At 39.3% G+C, this 13,874-nt stretch overlaps 1 long non-coding RNA gene across 2 annotated transcripts in view; it reads left to right on the top strand.

Moving 5' to 3' along the window:
- Positions 1 to 13,493, top strand: part of LOC116593416 — a 33,490-nt gene extending 19,997 nt beyond the window's left edge. For both annotated transcript variants that reach the window (XR_004286895.1, XR_004286894.1), the window contains exon 3: positions 12,856 to 13,493. This is a non-coding gene — a long non-coding RNA (uncharacterized LOC116593416). The remainder of the gene's footprint in view (positions 1 to 12,855) is intronic.
- Positions 13,494 to 13,874: the final 381 nt, after the last annotated feature.

Here is a 13,874-nt window from a genome sequence, read left to right as displayed (position 1 = left end):
TATTACAAAAATAGTTCCAGGCCTCCATGTAAAAATCTCAGAGAACCCCATTGAACCACAAACCATAATTTGAGGGTACTTGCTCTGAACATTCAAGTGTCCCAGGACTTAACCTTTGTATTTCCCCTTCTCAGTTTATTCTCAGTTCCTAGATAATTCTTATTCCCTTGGCTTTAAATGATGTATTCTCACAACTCCTAAATTCATGTCTTCAGCCTGACTATTTCTCCTGTAGAATGGATGTGTATAGATATAATACTGTGTGTGGTTTTGTTTTTTTTTTTTAAATCACAAGTAGACGGAGAGGCAGGCAGAGAGAGAGAGAGAGGGAAGCAGGCTCCCTGCTGAGCAGAGAGCCCGATGCGGGACTCGATCCCAGGACTCCGAGATCATGACCTGAGCCGAAAGCAGCGGCTTAACCCACTGAGCCACCCAGGCGCCCCAATACTGTGTTTTTTAAGAAATACATATTTGATCTTCATCTTACTTCTGGTGTAGAGCACCTAAAACCCTTGGAATTTTCTGGGTAATAAGAGTGATAAATGTGTCTTGATATTCAAAACTAACCTCTTTCAACCCTCTCAAAGTTTATGTTAATGAGGAGACTTTTGAAAGGCACCAAGAATGGGGGCTGCCTGCAAGGGGAACCAACCTGGTGATTGGGCGGCTGGAATTATCAGTCCTACCCCCCCGACTTCTGGGGAAGGGAGGCTGGAAGTTGAATCTATGGCTAGTGGTTTAATCATTCATGCCTACAGAATTGGAGACTTCATAAAAATTCAGAAGGCCAGGGTCAGACAGCCCCCAGGTTTGTGAACACAGGAAAATTTGGGAGACAATGGCCCTCCTGGAGAGGACACGGGGGCTCCCATGTCCTTTCCTATATATCTTGTCCTATGCATCTCTTCCATCTGGCTGCTCCTGAATTATCCTTTCATAATAAACTGGTAATCTAGCAAGTAAATGGTTCTCTAAATCATATGAGTTGCCTGACAAGTAATCAAACCCAAGGAGGGAGTTATGTTGGAGTCTCCAACCCATAGTCATTTGGTCAGAAACCTTAGTGTCAACATGAATTTGCCCTGCCATCTGAGGTGGGGGGAGGGCAGTCTTGTAGGTCTGAGCCCTTATCCCATGGAATCTCACACTACTATCGGGTAGACAGTGTCAGAAATAAGTTAAATTGTAGGATACGCAGCTAGTGTTAGAGAATTGTAGGGGAAAAACCCACACATCGATATTGGGTGCAGAATTGTAATAGGTATTTCAAATGTAGTATTCTCAAATAGAATTTCTGATCTCACTAATCAGTCCTCCCCAAACTATTTGCATTCTTCCCAATCTCATAAAATGATCTCATCTGTCTACCTCCCCAGACAAAAAAAAAATCTTTGAGCCATCCTGACTATCTTTGTTTCGTACCTCACATTCAATTTGTTAGCAGCCTTGTTTGTAGATTTAGATTTTTTTAAATTTTTTTATTTTTAACATATAATGTATTATTAGCCCCAGGGGTACAGGTCTGTGAATTGCCAGGTTTACACGCTTCACAGCACTCACCATAGCACATACCCTCCCCAATGTCCATAACCTCACTACCCTCTCCCTACCCCCCTACCCCCTGCCACACTCAGTTTGTTTTGTGACATTAAGAGTCTCTTATGGTTTGTCTCCCTCCTGATCCCATCTGTTTCATTTGTTCTTTCCTACCCCCCAAACTCCCCATGATGCATCTACACTTCCTCATATCAGGGAGATCATATGATAGTTGTCTTTCTCTGATTGGCTTATTTCACTAAGCATAATACCCTCTAGTTCCATCCACGTCATCACAAATGGCAAGATTTCAATTCTTTTGATGGCTGCATAGTAGTGCTATATATATATATATATATATATATATACACACACACACACGCACACACACACACACACCCCACATCTTCTTTATCCATTCATCTGTTGATGGACATCTTGGTTCTTTCCGTAATTTGGCTATTGTGGACACTGCTGCTATAAACATTTGGGTGCACATGCCCTTTTGGATCACTACATTTGTATCTTTAGGGTAAATACCCAGTAGTGCAATTGCTGAATCATAAGGTAGCTCTATTTTCAACTTTTTGAGGAACCTCCATGCTGTTTTCCAAAGTGGTTGCACCAGCTTGCATTCCCACCAACATTATAGGAGGGTTCCCCTTAGGAATCAGATTTTTAACCCTTTCTCATCCTCTGCACAACTACTAGCAAAGTAGTCCAAGCCGCTATTATATCTTATCTAGGTCATTTCACCACCTTTCTAACTGGTCTTGTTTCTTCCCATGACTACATATGAGTTTTCTGTTTTGTTTTGCTTTGTTTTTTCAACATAGCAGCCAGAATAATTTTTTTGAAAGACCAGATCATGTTACTCCTTGGCTCAAAAACGATTATCTTCCTATATGTATCAGTCAGCCTGGGCCACCATAACAAAATACCATAAACTGAGTGGGCCAACCAACAGATCTTTGTTTTCTCACAGTTCTAGAGATCAGAAATCCAAGATCGAGGTGCTAACCTGGTTGGGTTCTGGTGAAAGTTCCCTTCCTGGCTTGAAGACTGTCTTCTCGTCTTGCCCTCTCATATCAGAGAAAATGTGAAGAAGCTCTCTAGTGGTTTTCTTATAAGGATACTAATACTATTGGATCACAGCCCTACATTTATGACCTCATTTAACGTTACTTACCTTTATAAAGGCTCTTGTATACCTCTATACAGGCACATGGTGAAGGTTAACATGTGAATGGAGGGACAGGAAGGAGACACAATTCAGTTCATGGAATCATTTCACTCAGAGTAAAAGCCAAAACCCTATGATGATGCTTTAATTATCTATTGCTGCATAAAATCAATCCCAAAATTTGGTGGCTTAGAATAACATCCATTTTATTTGTTCATAATTCCATGGATTGGAGCAATCTGTGTTTAAGTGGGACCTAGGGTTACTCACGTGTCTGCAATCATTTGGTAGCCTGATCAGGGCTGGACTATAAAAAAGACCTCACTCACATTTCTTGTGGTAAGTGCTACTGTTGGTAGGGCCATGTGATCCCCCATGTAGCAGACTAGTCCAGACTTCTTCACATGGCAATCTCAAGACTGTAAGAAAGAGCTAGCCCCAAGCTTCTGTTTTTGTCTTGATTACTAATATAGCATTGGCCAAAGCAAATCACAAGGTCAAGCTTAGAGTCAATATAGGAGTGTTCTTATTATAAGAAAAATTATACATGGCACATTCTCATCATATTTTGTAATGTAAAAAGTTACAAACATACCTAATCAAATTAATAATAATGCAAGAATTGAATGTATTTGTTGAGTATCCTAAAACCACTATATAGAATAATGGCAACTTTCACTCACAGATTGTTTACATGGTAATACCCAGTGTGAATATACTGCTACAAAAATCAAAACAGAAGGTGTAAACTTGAAATGTTTTCTATAGTAAAGACCTAGTAGCACGACTATCTTAACACTCTTTTATCCAGATTGCTTCTGAAACATTGCCAGGGGAATTTTATTTATTTTTCTTTATTTATTTTTTATCTTTTATTAGCATATAATGTATTATTAGCCCCAGGGGTACAGGTCTGTGAATCACCAGGTTTACACACTTCACAGCACTCACCGTAGCACATACCCTCCCCAATATCCATAACCCCACCACCCTCTCCCTACCCCCCTACCGCTGGCAACCTTCAGTTTGTTTTGTGAGATTAAGATTCTCTTACAGTTGTCTCCCTCCTGATCCCATCTTGTTTCATTTATTATTTTCCTATCCTCCAAACCCCCCATGTTGCTTCTCGACTTCCTCATATCAGGGAGATCATATGATAGTTATCTTTCTCCGATTGACTTATTTTGCTAAGCATAATACCCTCTAGTTCCATCCATGTCATTGCAAATGGCAAGATTTCATTTCTTTTGATGGCTGCATAGTATTCCATTATATATATATATATATATATATATACATATATATATATATATATATATATATACCACATCTTCTTTATCCATTCATCTGTTGATGGACATCTAGGTTCTTTCCATAGTTTGGCTATTGTGGACATTGCTGCTATAAACATCTGGGTGCATGTGCCCCTTCAGATCACTACATTTGTATCTTTAGGGTAAATACCCAGTAGTGCAATTGCTGGGTCATAGGGTAGCTCTATTTTAAACTTGTTGAGGAGCCTCCATGCTGTTTTCCAGAGGGGCTGCACCAGCTTGCATTTCCACCAACAATGTAGGAGGGTTCCCCTTTCTCCACATGCCAGGGGAATTTTTAAAAATGCTAAAACTTATTAAAAGTTAGTTTGATTTTTTTTTTTTAACACCATGACTGTAGCAATGATAGAAAAAAACTCCTCCCTGAAAAATTCTGATTGTTTCCAGTTTTAAATAATTTTTACGGATACTATTGAGTTTTTGTTTTTTTTTTTTTTTAAGATTTATTTATTTTAGAGAGAGAGAGAGAGAAAGAGCATGAGCAGGCAGGGGCAGAGGGAAAGAGAGAGAATGTTAAGCAGACCCAGCACTGAGCACAGAGCCTCACGTGAGTCCTGATCTCACAACCCTGAGATCACAACCCGAGCTGAAATCAAGAGTCAGACACTCGATTGACTGAGCCACCTAGGCGCTCCAATACTATTGGTGCATTAATAATACATATATAAGCTTCAAGTATCAGACTTTTATTTTTTTTTATATTAGCATTTTCTTCCTCATGACAGTAAATTAAGAGAACATCTCGTTATGTGGTTACCTCCAACATACGAAGGCAAGGCTTAGTTTTCTAGGGCTTCCATACAACAAGTAACCACAAAAGGGATGGCTTGAAGAACGGAAGTTTGTTGTCTCACAGTTCTGGAGGCTCGAAGTCTGAAAAGAAGTATCGAGGGGGGTAGGTTTTTTCTGAGGGCTGTTTAGGAGAATCTATTCCATAACTGTTCCCTATGTTTTGGTGGTTTCTTGGCAATCTTTGCCATTTATTTTTTTTTATTGTGTTATGTTAGTCACCATACAGTACACATCAGTTTTTATTGCAGTGTTCCATGATTCACTGTTTGCATATAACACCCAGTGCTCCATGCAATCCATGCCCTCCTTAATACCCATCATTGGGCTCACCCATCCCCCCATCCCCTCCCCTGTAGTCTCTAGAGGTTCATCTCCCACTCCGATTGCCCCCCCTTCATTTTTCCCTTCCTTCTCCTAATGTCCTCCATGATATTATGCTCCACAAGTAAGTGAAACCATAAAATAACTGACTTTCTCTGCTTGACTTATTTCACTCAGCACAATCTCCTCCAGTCCCATCCATGTTGATATTGGGTATTCATCCTTTCTGATGGCTGAGTAATATTCCAGTGTATATATGGACCATATCTTCTTTATCTATTTGTCTGTCGAAGGGCATCTCGGCCCTTCCACAGGTTGGCTCTTGTGGACACTGCTGCTATGAACATTGAGGTATATATGGCCCTTCTTTTCACTACATCTATATCTTTGGTATTTAGAAACATCACCCCAATCTCTCTCCTTATCATCACATGATATTCTCTGTATATGCCTGTTTCCAGATTTGGTTTTTTGATAAGGATACCAATCATATTGTATTGGGGCCCACCCTATTCCTCATATGAGGTATGACTTCATCTTAACTAACTATATCTGCAAAACCCTAGACTCAAATAAGAACATATTCTGTGGTATTGGAGTCTAGGACTTTAAAATATATGAATTTTGAAGAACACAACAGAATTCAACCATAACATGGATATGTAATGAAAAATGAAGTACTGTATTTCCACTGATGATGGAAGTGTAACTTGCACAATGTGTTTGCCACTATTTACATGCACCACAGGGGCCATAGTGATAGTACCAACTACTGAAAATCCAGAAGACAACTCAGTTGAAGAAGCATTGGCACCTATTTCAAAAGTGAACACTTTATTTTAAAAAGACTATGCTGAAAGACAAAAATTTAACACAAGCAGGTGTCAAAAGCCCACTTACTTACCACTATGTGATGCATTAGAAAAATGACTGTTTCAATTAATTTTACTCATTTTTTATTGTCTGTGTTCTTATGCATTTATGAAAAGTGGAGGAATAGCTGTTAATGTGTTAATAACTCCATTACAAATAAGATTTTACAGTTAAATGATACCTACTTTTATGTCCATGTTATTGGATGCTTCAAACAAAAAAATCCATTCAATAGTAGTTCTTTTTTCATCGAATTCATGAAATCAATATAGAGTTTTTGGAAGGTCATTCTGTCTAAAGTGAAATATCTGAACACCTAACATTGTGAAGGTTATTGTAATTTCATTTTAAAATTTCAGCACTGAAACATAGTTTTACAAAGATTATGCAAATACAAATGCTGATGAATCACAGCATCCTGGTAAAAACAACAATCCTAACAAATTAAGAAATTTGTAGGGCAAAAATTGACTTTGATGCACCAATATTCATAATTATATACAAACACATACATCACAAGAAGAACTAGAGATGTCATCTAAGTACACAAACAGAGCTTTAAGATTATTAATCACCTAAGTACACAAACAGAGCTTTAAGATTATTAATCACTAGGGAAATGAAAACTAAAACCACAGTGAAATACTGCTACATACCTGTATTAGTCTTCTCTGATTGCTGTCACAGAGTATCTTTTGGAGGCATAATCAACAGAAAATTTTTTTCACAGTTCTGGAATCTGGAAGTCAAAAATCCAGGTGCTGACAGGGTTGGTTTCTGGTGAAGCCTCTATTTTTGACTTCCAGATGGTCACCACATCACCGCCATGTTACTGTGTCCTCTCTAGACCTTTCCTTGTGTGTGTGGATTTCTGGTGTCTCTTCTCGCCTTGTAAGGACACTAGTCCCGTTGGATTAGGTCCTCACCCTCATGAACTCATTTAACCTTTATAATATCTTTAAAGCATCTGTCACCAAATATAGTCACATTGGGGGTTAGGGCTTCAACAGATAAATTTAGGTGGGAGGACACAATTCAGGTCATTAAAATTGGGAGTTGCAGGTGGAAGTGCAAACTGTATAGCCAATTTATTTATTTATTGAAGTTTGTTTGTTTGCTTGCTTTAAAGTAATTTCTACATGCCATGTGGGGCTCAAACTCACAACCCTGAGATCAAGAGTCACATGCCTAGGGCACCTGGTGGCTCAGTTGATTAAGCATCTGACTCTTGATTTCAACTCATGTCATGATCTCAGGATGATAAGATCAAGCCCCACGTTGGACTTGGCACTGGGTGCAGAGACTGCTTTAGATTCTTTCTTCTCCCTTTGCCCCTCACCCCACTCATGCTCCCAATAAATGAGTAAAATAAATTAAGCTCTAAAAAAAAGAAAGAGGCACATGCTCTACCAACAGAGCCAGCCTGACACCCCTGTATACCCATTTTAAAGATTTATTTATTTTAGACAAAGAGAGAGGGAAAGAGAGAGAGAGAGAATAGAAAACAATATGGTACTTTGGATGGTACATCCACACAATGAAATGCTATTTAGCAATAAAAGGAAATCTATTTGTTTATTCATCCACCTCTTTTTTTTTTTTTTTTTTTTTTTTTTTAAGAGAGAGAGAGAAGTGTGGGTGAGGGGAGGGCAGAGAGAGAGGGAAAGAGATGCAGGCTCCATGCCCAGGTGGAGCCCAGTCTGGAGCTTGATCTCAGGACCTTGAGGTCATGACCTGAGCCGAAATCAAGAGTCTGACCCTAGTGTGTTAGTAGTGTGACACTAGTGTGTGCTCACCACAACTGACACCCAACCAACTGAGTCACTCAGGCACCCCTTCGTTCACCTCTTGATGGACATTTGAATTGGGTCCAGTTTAGAGTTATTAAGAATAAAATTGCTAGAAATATTCAGGAACAAGTCTTTTTGTAGGTATATGTTTTCAATTCCTTTGGATAAATACCAAAGAGTAGAATTTCTGGGTTGCACTGTAAATGTATGCTTAACTTTATCTGTTTGTTTGTTTGTTTGTTTTTTCTAAAAGATTTATTTTTAAGGTTTTATTTGTTTGGCAGAGATAGAGTAAGAGAGCACAAGCAGAGGGGGCATCAGAGGGAGATGGAGAAGCAAGTTCCCCACTGAGCAGAGAGCCCAATGTGGGGCTCGATCCCAGGACCCTGGAACCATGACAAAGGCACACACTTTATCTACTGAGCCGCCCAGACAACCCTGTTAACATGGTATTGACTAAGGATTACTCTTCTGGCTACATTCAGCTGGGAGCTCAACTGAGGCTGAAATGTTCAAGATGACCCCTTAACAAAAAGGTCCATAACTGCACAGCATAACTGCACAATATAACTTTTGCCATAGTTCACCAATCAAAACAAGTAACAAAGCAATCGGGATGAGAGAAGCAGCTTATGTTGCATAGGATTGAGAAGAATAGTTGAGAGTCATTTTTGGAGATTAAGATTCTGTACCCAATTTCAATATGTGGGAGTTTTCTCTCCACTCCAAGCAATTCTCCAACCCCAGGGTGGTGTCCAACAACTTAACTCAGTTCAATTCTGAACCTATCTCCCTGGAAATAGCATTGGATCCCACAGCTATAGGTCTCAGTCCCACAAAACTACTCCCACCCCACTTCAGAGGCCAACCACAAGTCCAGGCTGTCACCTGTGCTTCTGACCAGCAATAAGTCTGAGGTTCCCATGATCCCCTTCTCAGGTTCAATTAATTTGATAAAGTAGCTCACAGAACACAGAGAAACACGTTTACTAGTTTATTAAGTAGTATGGTGAAAGATAGAGATGACAAGATCAATGAAGAGATACCTAAGGCATGGTATGGGAGAGTCTGGTGCACAGGAGCTTCTGTCTCTGTGGAATTGGGGTATGTGGATGTGTTCATCAACCCTGGAAGCCCTCTGAACTCCATACTAGTGGGATTTTAGGGAGGCTTCCTTATATACTGATGATCGATTATTAACTCCATTTCCAGCTCCTCTCCCCCTGGTGTGAGGCTGAAAATTCCAAATTTCTAATCACGGTTTAGTCTTTCAGGTTACCAGTCTGCATCCAGAAGCCATCCGGGAGCCCACCTAGAGTTGTCTCGTTAGAACAAAAGATTCTCCCAGTGCTCTTATCTCTTAGGAATTTACAAGGGTTTGGGGAGCTCTGTGCCAGGAATGAGTTAAAAACCAAATATATATTTTTTAAATGAAATCACAATATCATAGATTATTTCTCAGACCCCTCACAACTCTCTGGCTTTTGTTGATTGTATTATTTTTTTGAGTGTATTATTCAAGAAGTCAAATAGGCTTGTATACAAAAATATCTTGGATTTATCTATCTCTTAAATGTAATCCAATTGTTCAACCAATTTTTTTCTGTTAATTTCTGCAAAATAGCTATTATATTCTCTTGTTTTTATTATCTTAGCTTCCACTCTGGTTTAGATCATGGGTCCCTCTAGTTATGAGCAAAAAAATCAAATTGCATAACAAAAATCTATAAATGGCACAGAAAATTTTCTACTATAACTAAAATAACACAATTTGACATATTTAATGATATATGTGATGGTTCTTATATAAAGATGAAAAATTATTAACGGTAAGGAGCCCATGCAAGGAAATATAATTTATCATACACAATCAAAAATAAAATTATGGTATTTTCTTCATTAGTTGATTCTTCATCTCTCAGCAGTACCAATGTTTGGGGCTTTTTTTGTTTAATTAACGAATAATATATTATTTGTTTCAGGGCTACTGGTCTGTGATTCATCAGTCTTACACAACACATAGGGCTCACCACAACACATGTCCTCCCCAATGTCCATCACGCAACCACCCCATCCTTCCCACCCCCCTCTCCTCCAGCAACCCGTATTTTGTTTTCTAAGATTAAGAGTCTCTTCTGGTTTCTCTCCCTTTCTGGTTTCTTATTTCATTTTTTCCTTCCTTCCCCTATGATCCTCTGCCTCGTTTCTTAAATTATGCATATTAGTGAGATCATATGATAATTGTCTTTCTCTGATTGATTTATTTCATTTAGTCTAATACCCTCTAGTTCCATCCATGTCATTGCAAATAACGAGATTTCTTTTTTTTTTTTTTTTTTTTGGATGGCGGTGAATTTTTTTATGGTATCTTGTAGCATTTCATCACTATTATCATTACACACACTAGGATGTGTCCTCCATATTACTTCCTGGTAGGTAGTGTTTTGGAAGGATTTTCCATCTCTAATCATGGCCATATTTAGCTTTTCTGTGTCCTACCCTTGAGAATCTATCCTTTCTACTCCCTTCTGTGCTTTTTTTCTGGACATCTTGGTCTAATACATTAGTGTTCCACAAAAATTCACTCCACTCCCCCTTCTGACATGGCATGAACTCTATTTCCCTGCCCTACTGACTTGGGGATTGGCTATGTGACTTGCTTTAATTAACAGTATATGATGATGTAATACAAAATTATGTGAACACAGGAAACTTGTCTTCTTGTACTGTGGTGATTTGACCAGGGTGGTTGCTATGGAAACACATGGAACACATGTAAACCCAACATTCCACCTAGAACTTGGAACCCAGAGACTAGAGACTAAAAAATCTTTAAAAAAAAAAAAAGTATCTTGCCTGGAGTAACCAAGGAGCTAGCAACCCATAGAACTATAAAATAAAAATTAATGCTTGTAGTTTCATATTTTTTTTATTTTTTAAATGTTTTATTAACATATAATGTATTATTAGCACCAGGCGTACAGGTCTGTGAATTGTTAGGCTTACACACTTTACAGCACTCACCATAGCACATACCTTCCCCAATGTCCATAAACCAATATTTTTATTTTTTAAAGATTTTATTTTTAAGTGATCTCTATACCAATAAGGTGTAGCTTTTGAGCCTGAGATCAAGAGTCTCCTGCTCTTAAACTGAGCCAGCCAGGCACTCCTATTTATTTATTTCGGAATGCTTACAGTTTAATCCACTGATCTTGGAGTAGTGTATTCTGCAACATTATTGCATCAGTGGCTGAGTAGGATATTTGGACAGTTACTCCTCTTTCCCTGGTCATAATTCAGGAGTCTTGGCAGCAAAGGGCTTGAGGCTTTTTCCCTAGAGTTCTTTCCCTTGAACTTGTATATTGGTGCTTTAGGGATGAAAACATGACGACGGTGCTGCAAGATTGGAGAGTTGGAGCTCCAGGCTAAAGCACTGCAGAGGAGGAGATGGTGTCGAATAATGACACCCAGGTGTGTCATGTGGGAGACCTCAGGGCCAGAGAAGGCAAAAAGATTACAGGCTGGGATTAAAGGGAATACCAGTTCTGAGCTCTTGCACAGTACACTCTCAATAAATAAACATGATGGTTTCCTTCTAACTGAAACTGTTAAGTGATCTTTCTCCCTTGGGCACAGAGAACATATCTATCTTAATTATACGTCCCTAGAACATATTGACTAATCAGTAAACATAGGTAGAATCTTGAAAATCTTGAGAAACTAAAAAGAAAGCTAAGAGGTCAAATGTGGCCTGAAATGGACAGGGACGGTCCCAGGATATCCCATTATCCACTCCTTCCTTTTTTTTTTTTTTTTTTTAAGATTTATTTATTTGACACAGAGAGAGAGAGAGAGAGAGAGATCACAAGTAGGCAGAGCAGCAGGCAGAGAGAGGGGGAAGCAGGCTCCCTGCCGAGCAGAGAGCCTGATACAGGGCTCGATCCCAGGACCCTGAGATCATGACCTAAGCTGAATGCAGACGCTTAACCCACTAATCACCCAGGCGCCCCCATGCCTTCCTATTTAAAGTCACTAAGACCTATATCCCTTTAGCAACAGCATTAGGTCTGATTTATATTAGGTACAAGCAAAATATCCACTTAATAGAATGGAAAAACCCAAGTCTTCTCCCCTCCTGTCTTCATTTAATTGGACACAAAATCTTTAATTACACAAGTACAAATAAAAAGTCTGGATAAACGCAGATATTACTTAGATGTTAAGGAGTTGAATTCAAGGGATTCCTGGGTGGCTCAGTCGGTTAAGTGTCTGTCTTCAGCTCGGGTTGTGATTCCAGGGTCCTGCATCGGGCTCCATGTTCAGCCAGGGAGTCTGCTTCTCTCTCTGCCTGCTCTGCCTGCTGCTCCTACTGCCTGTGCTCTCTTTGTATTTCTGACAAACAAATAAAATCTTAAAGAGAAAAAGTGTCGTTCAAAGTTGAAAAGGTCTATTGCCAAACTAAAAGATGTTTATTAGAGGAAAAGTTAGTTATACAGAACATTAAAAAAAAAAAAATTAAGTTGGCCCCACACCCAGTTTGGGACTTGAATTCATAACCTTAAGATCAGGAGATCAAGTCACATGCTCTACTAACTGAGCCAGCCAGGCACCCCTATGAAAAACATTTTGAAGTGATTAGGTAATTGGGGCATCTGGGTGGCTCAGTGGGTTAAGCAACTGCCTTCACTCAGGTCATGATCCAAGGGTCCTGGGATCAAGCCCCACATTGAGCGCCAAGTAGGTCTCCCTGCTTGGCGTGGGAGTCTGGTTCTCACCTTCCCCCTACTCATGCTCTCTCTCTCTCTCTCTCTTTCTTTCAAAAGGATAAATAAAATCTTTAAAAAATGATTAGGAAATTTAAATATGGAAAGTATATTAGATATTAGAGAATTATTAATTTTCCTGTGATAATGTAATTATGTGAGGGATGTCCTTATTTCTTTGAACATACATGCTAAAGTATCTAGGGGTGATGTTTCATAATATCTGTAACTTACATTCAAATTGCTTAAAAATATTGTAGAGAGCAAGATGGAGTCAGTCACATCAGCATGACAAGCAGCCAAGGGCATAGTGTTTAAGACCGGATATTGCTGAAACCAGCACAGATGCCCATATCATGCCCAGAACTGATAACCAGCAGAAACTGAAGAGGCCACCAAAGGCCCAAGACTGATTAAACTCGTTTAAAAAGGGAAGGCTTTTGCAGCAAACCGTCAGACTCTCCAGATACTGACCCTTTAACATCTCACCACATTGAAGAGACAACTGGTGGCAAAGGCTCTGCCTGATTGATCTCTGAACATAATAGAGATCCTCCACTGCTAGGACATAATACACAGCATACACTGAGAGCTGACCCGCACTGGACCGAGGCTTCATCTCAACTGTGTGCTCAGGGACTGACCTCATGTTTGGTTTCTTAACTTCTCCCCCTTTGTTGTAGGACTTTGTGTTGTGCTTTGCTTTGTTTAATGTGTATGAAACCAAGTTAAATGTGTAACAAAATGTCATTGAATTGGGAATCCTGAACCTGCTTTATAATTGTTAGCCTTGCTTTATGACTTAATGAAACTGACATTGTGGAAAGACACAACTCGTATCTGCACATTCATAGTGTACTTGTCACAAATGTACATATAGATAGAAATTAAAGAGAGATAAAGCAAATGTTAACAATTTGCAGTTTTTTAAAAAGATTTTATTTATTCAGTGACAGAAAGAGAGAGCACAAGTAGGCCAAGCTGCAAGCAGAGGGAAAGGGAGTCACAGGCTCCCTGCTGAGCAGAGAGCCAGCTGCAGGGCTCGATCCCAGGACCCAGAGATCCTGACATGAGTAGAAGGCAGATACTTAACAACTGCGCCACCCAGGTGCCCCAACAATTAACAACTTTTGAATCTAGGTGGAGGACATATAGATATTATACTATTTTTAAAACCTTTTCTGTATGTTTGAAAATGTTCAAAATAAAATGGAAATAAAGGCTAAAATGGGAGAGGAGAGGAGAGGCTATTTAAAAAAAAGTGGGTAGAAATGAAAAT

Source organism: Mustela erminea, chromosome 6 (assembly GCF_009829155.1).
Source record: "Mustela erminea isolate mMusErm1 chromosome 6, mMusErm1.Pri, whole genome shotgun sequence".
Classification (NCBI taxonomy): Eukaryota; Metazoa; Chordata; class Mammalia; order Carnivora; family Mustelidae; genus Mustela; species Mustela erminea.
Note: the sequence above shows the minus strand (reverse complement) of the source record. Positions and strands in the feature narration are given on the sequence as shown.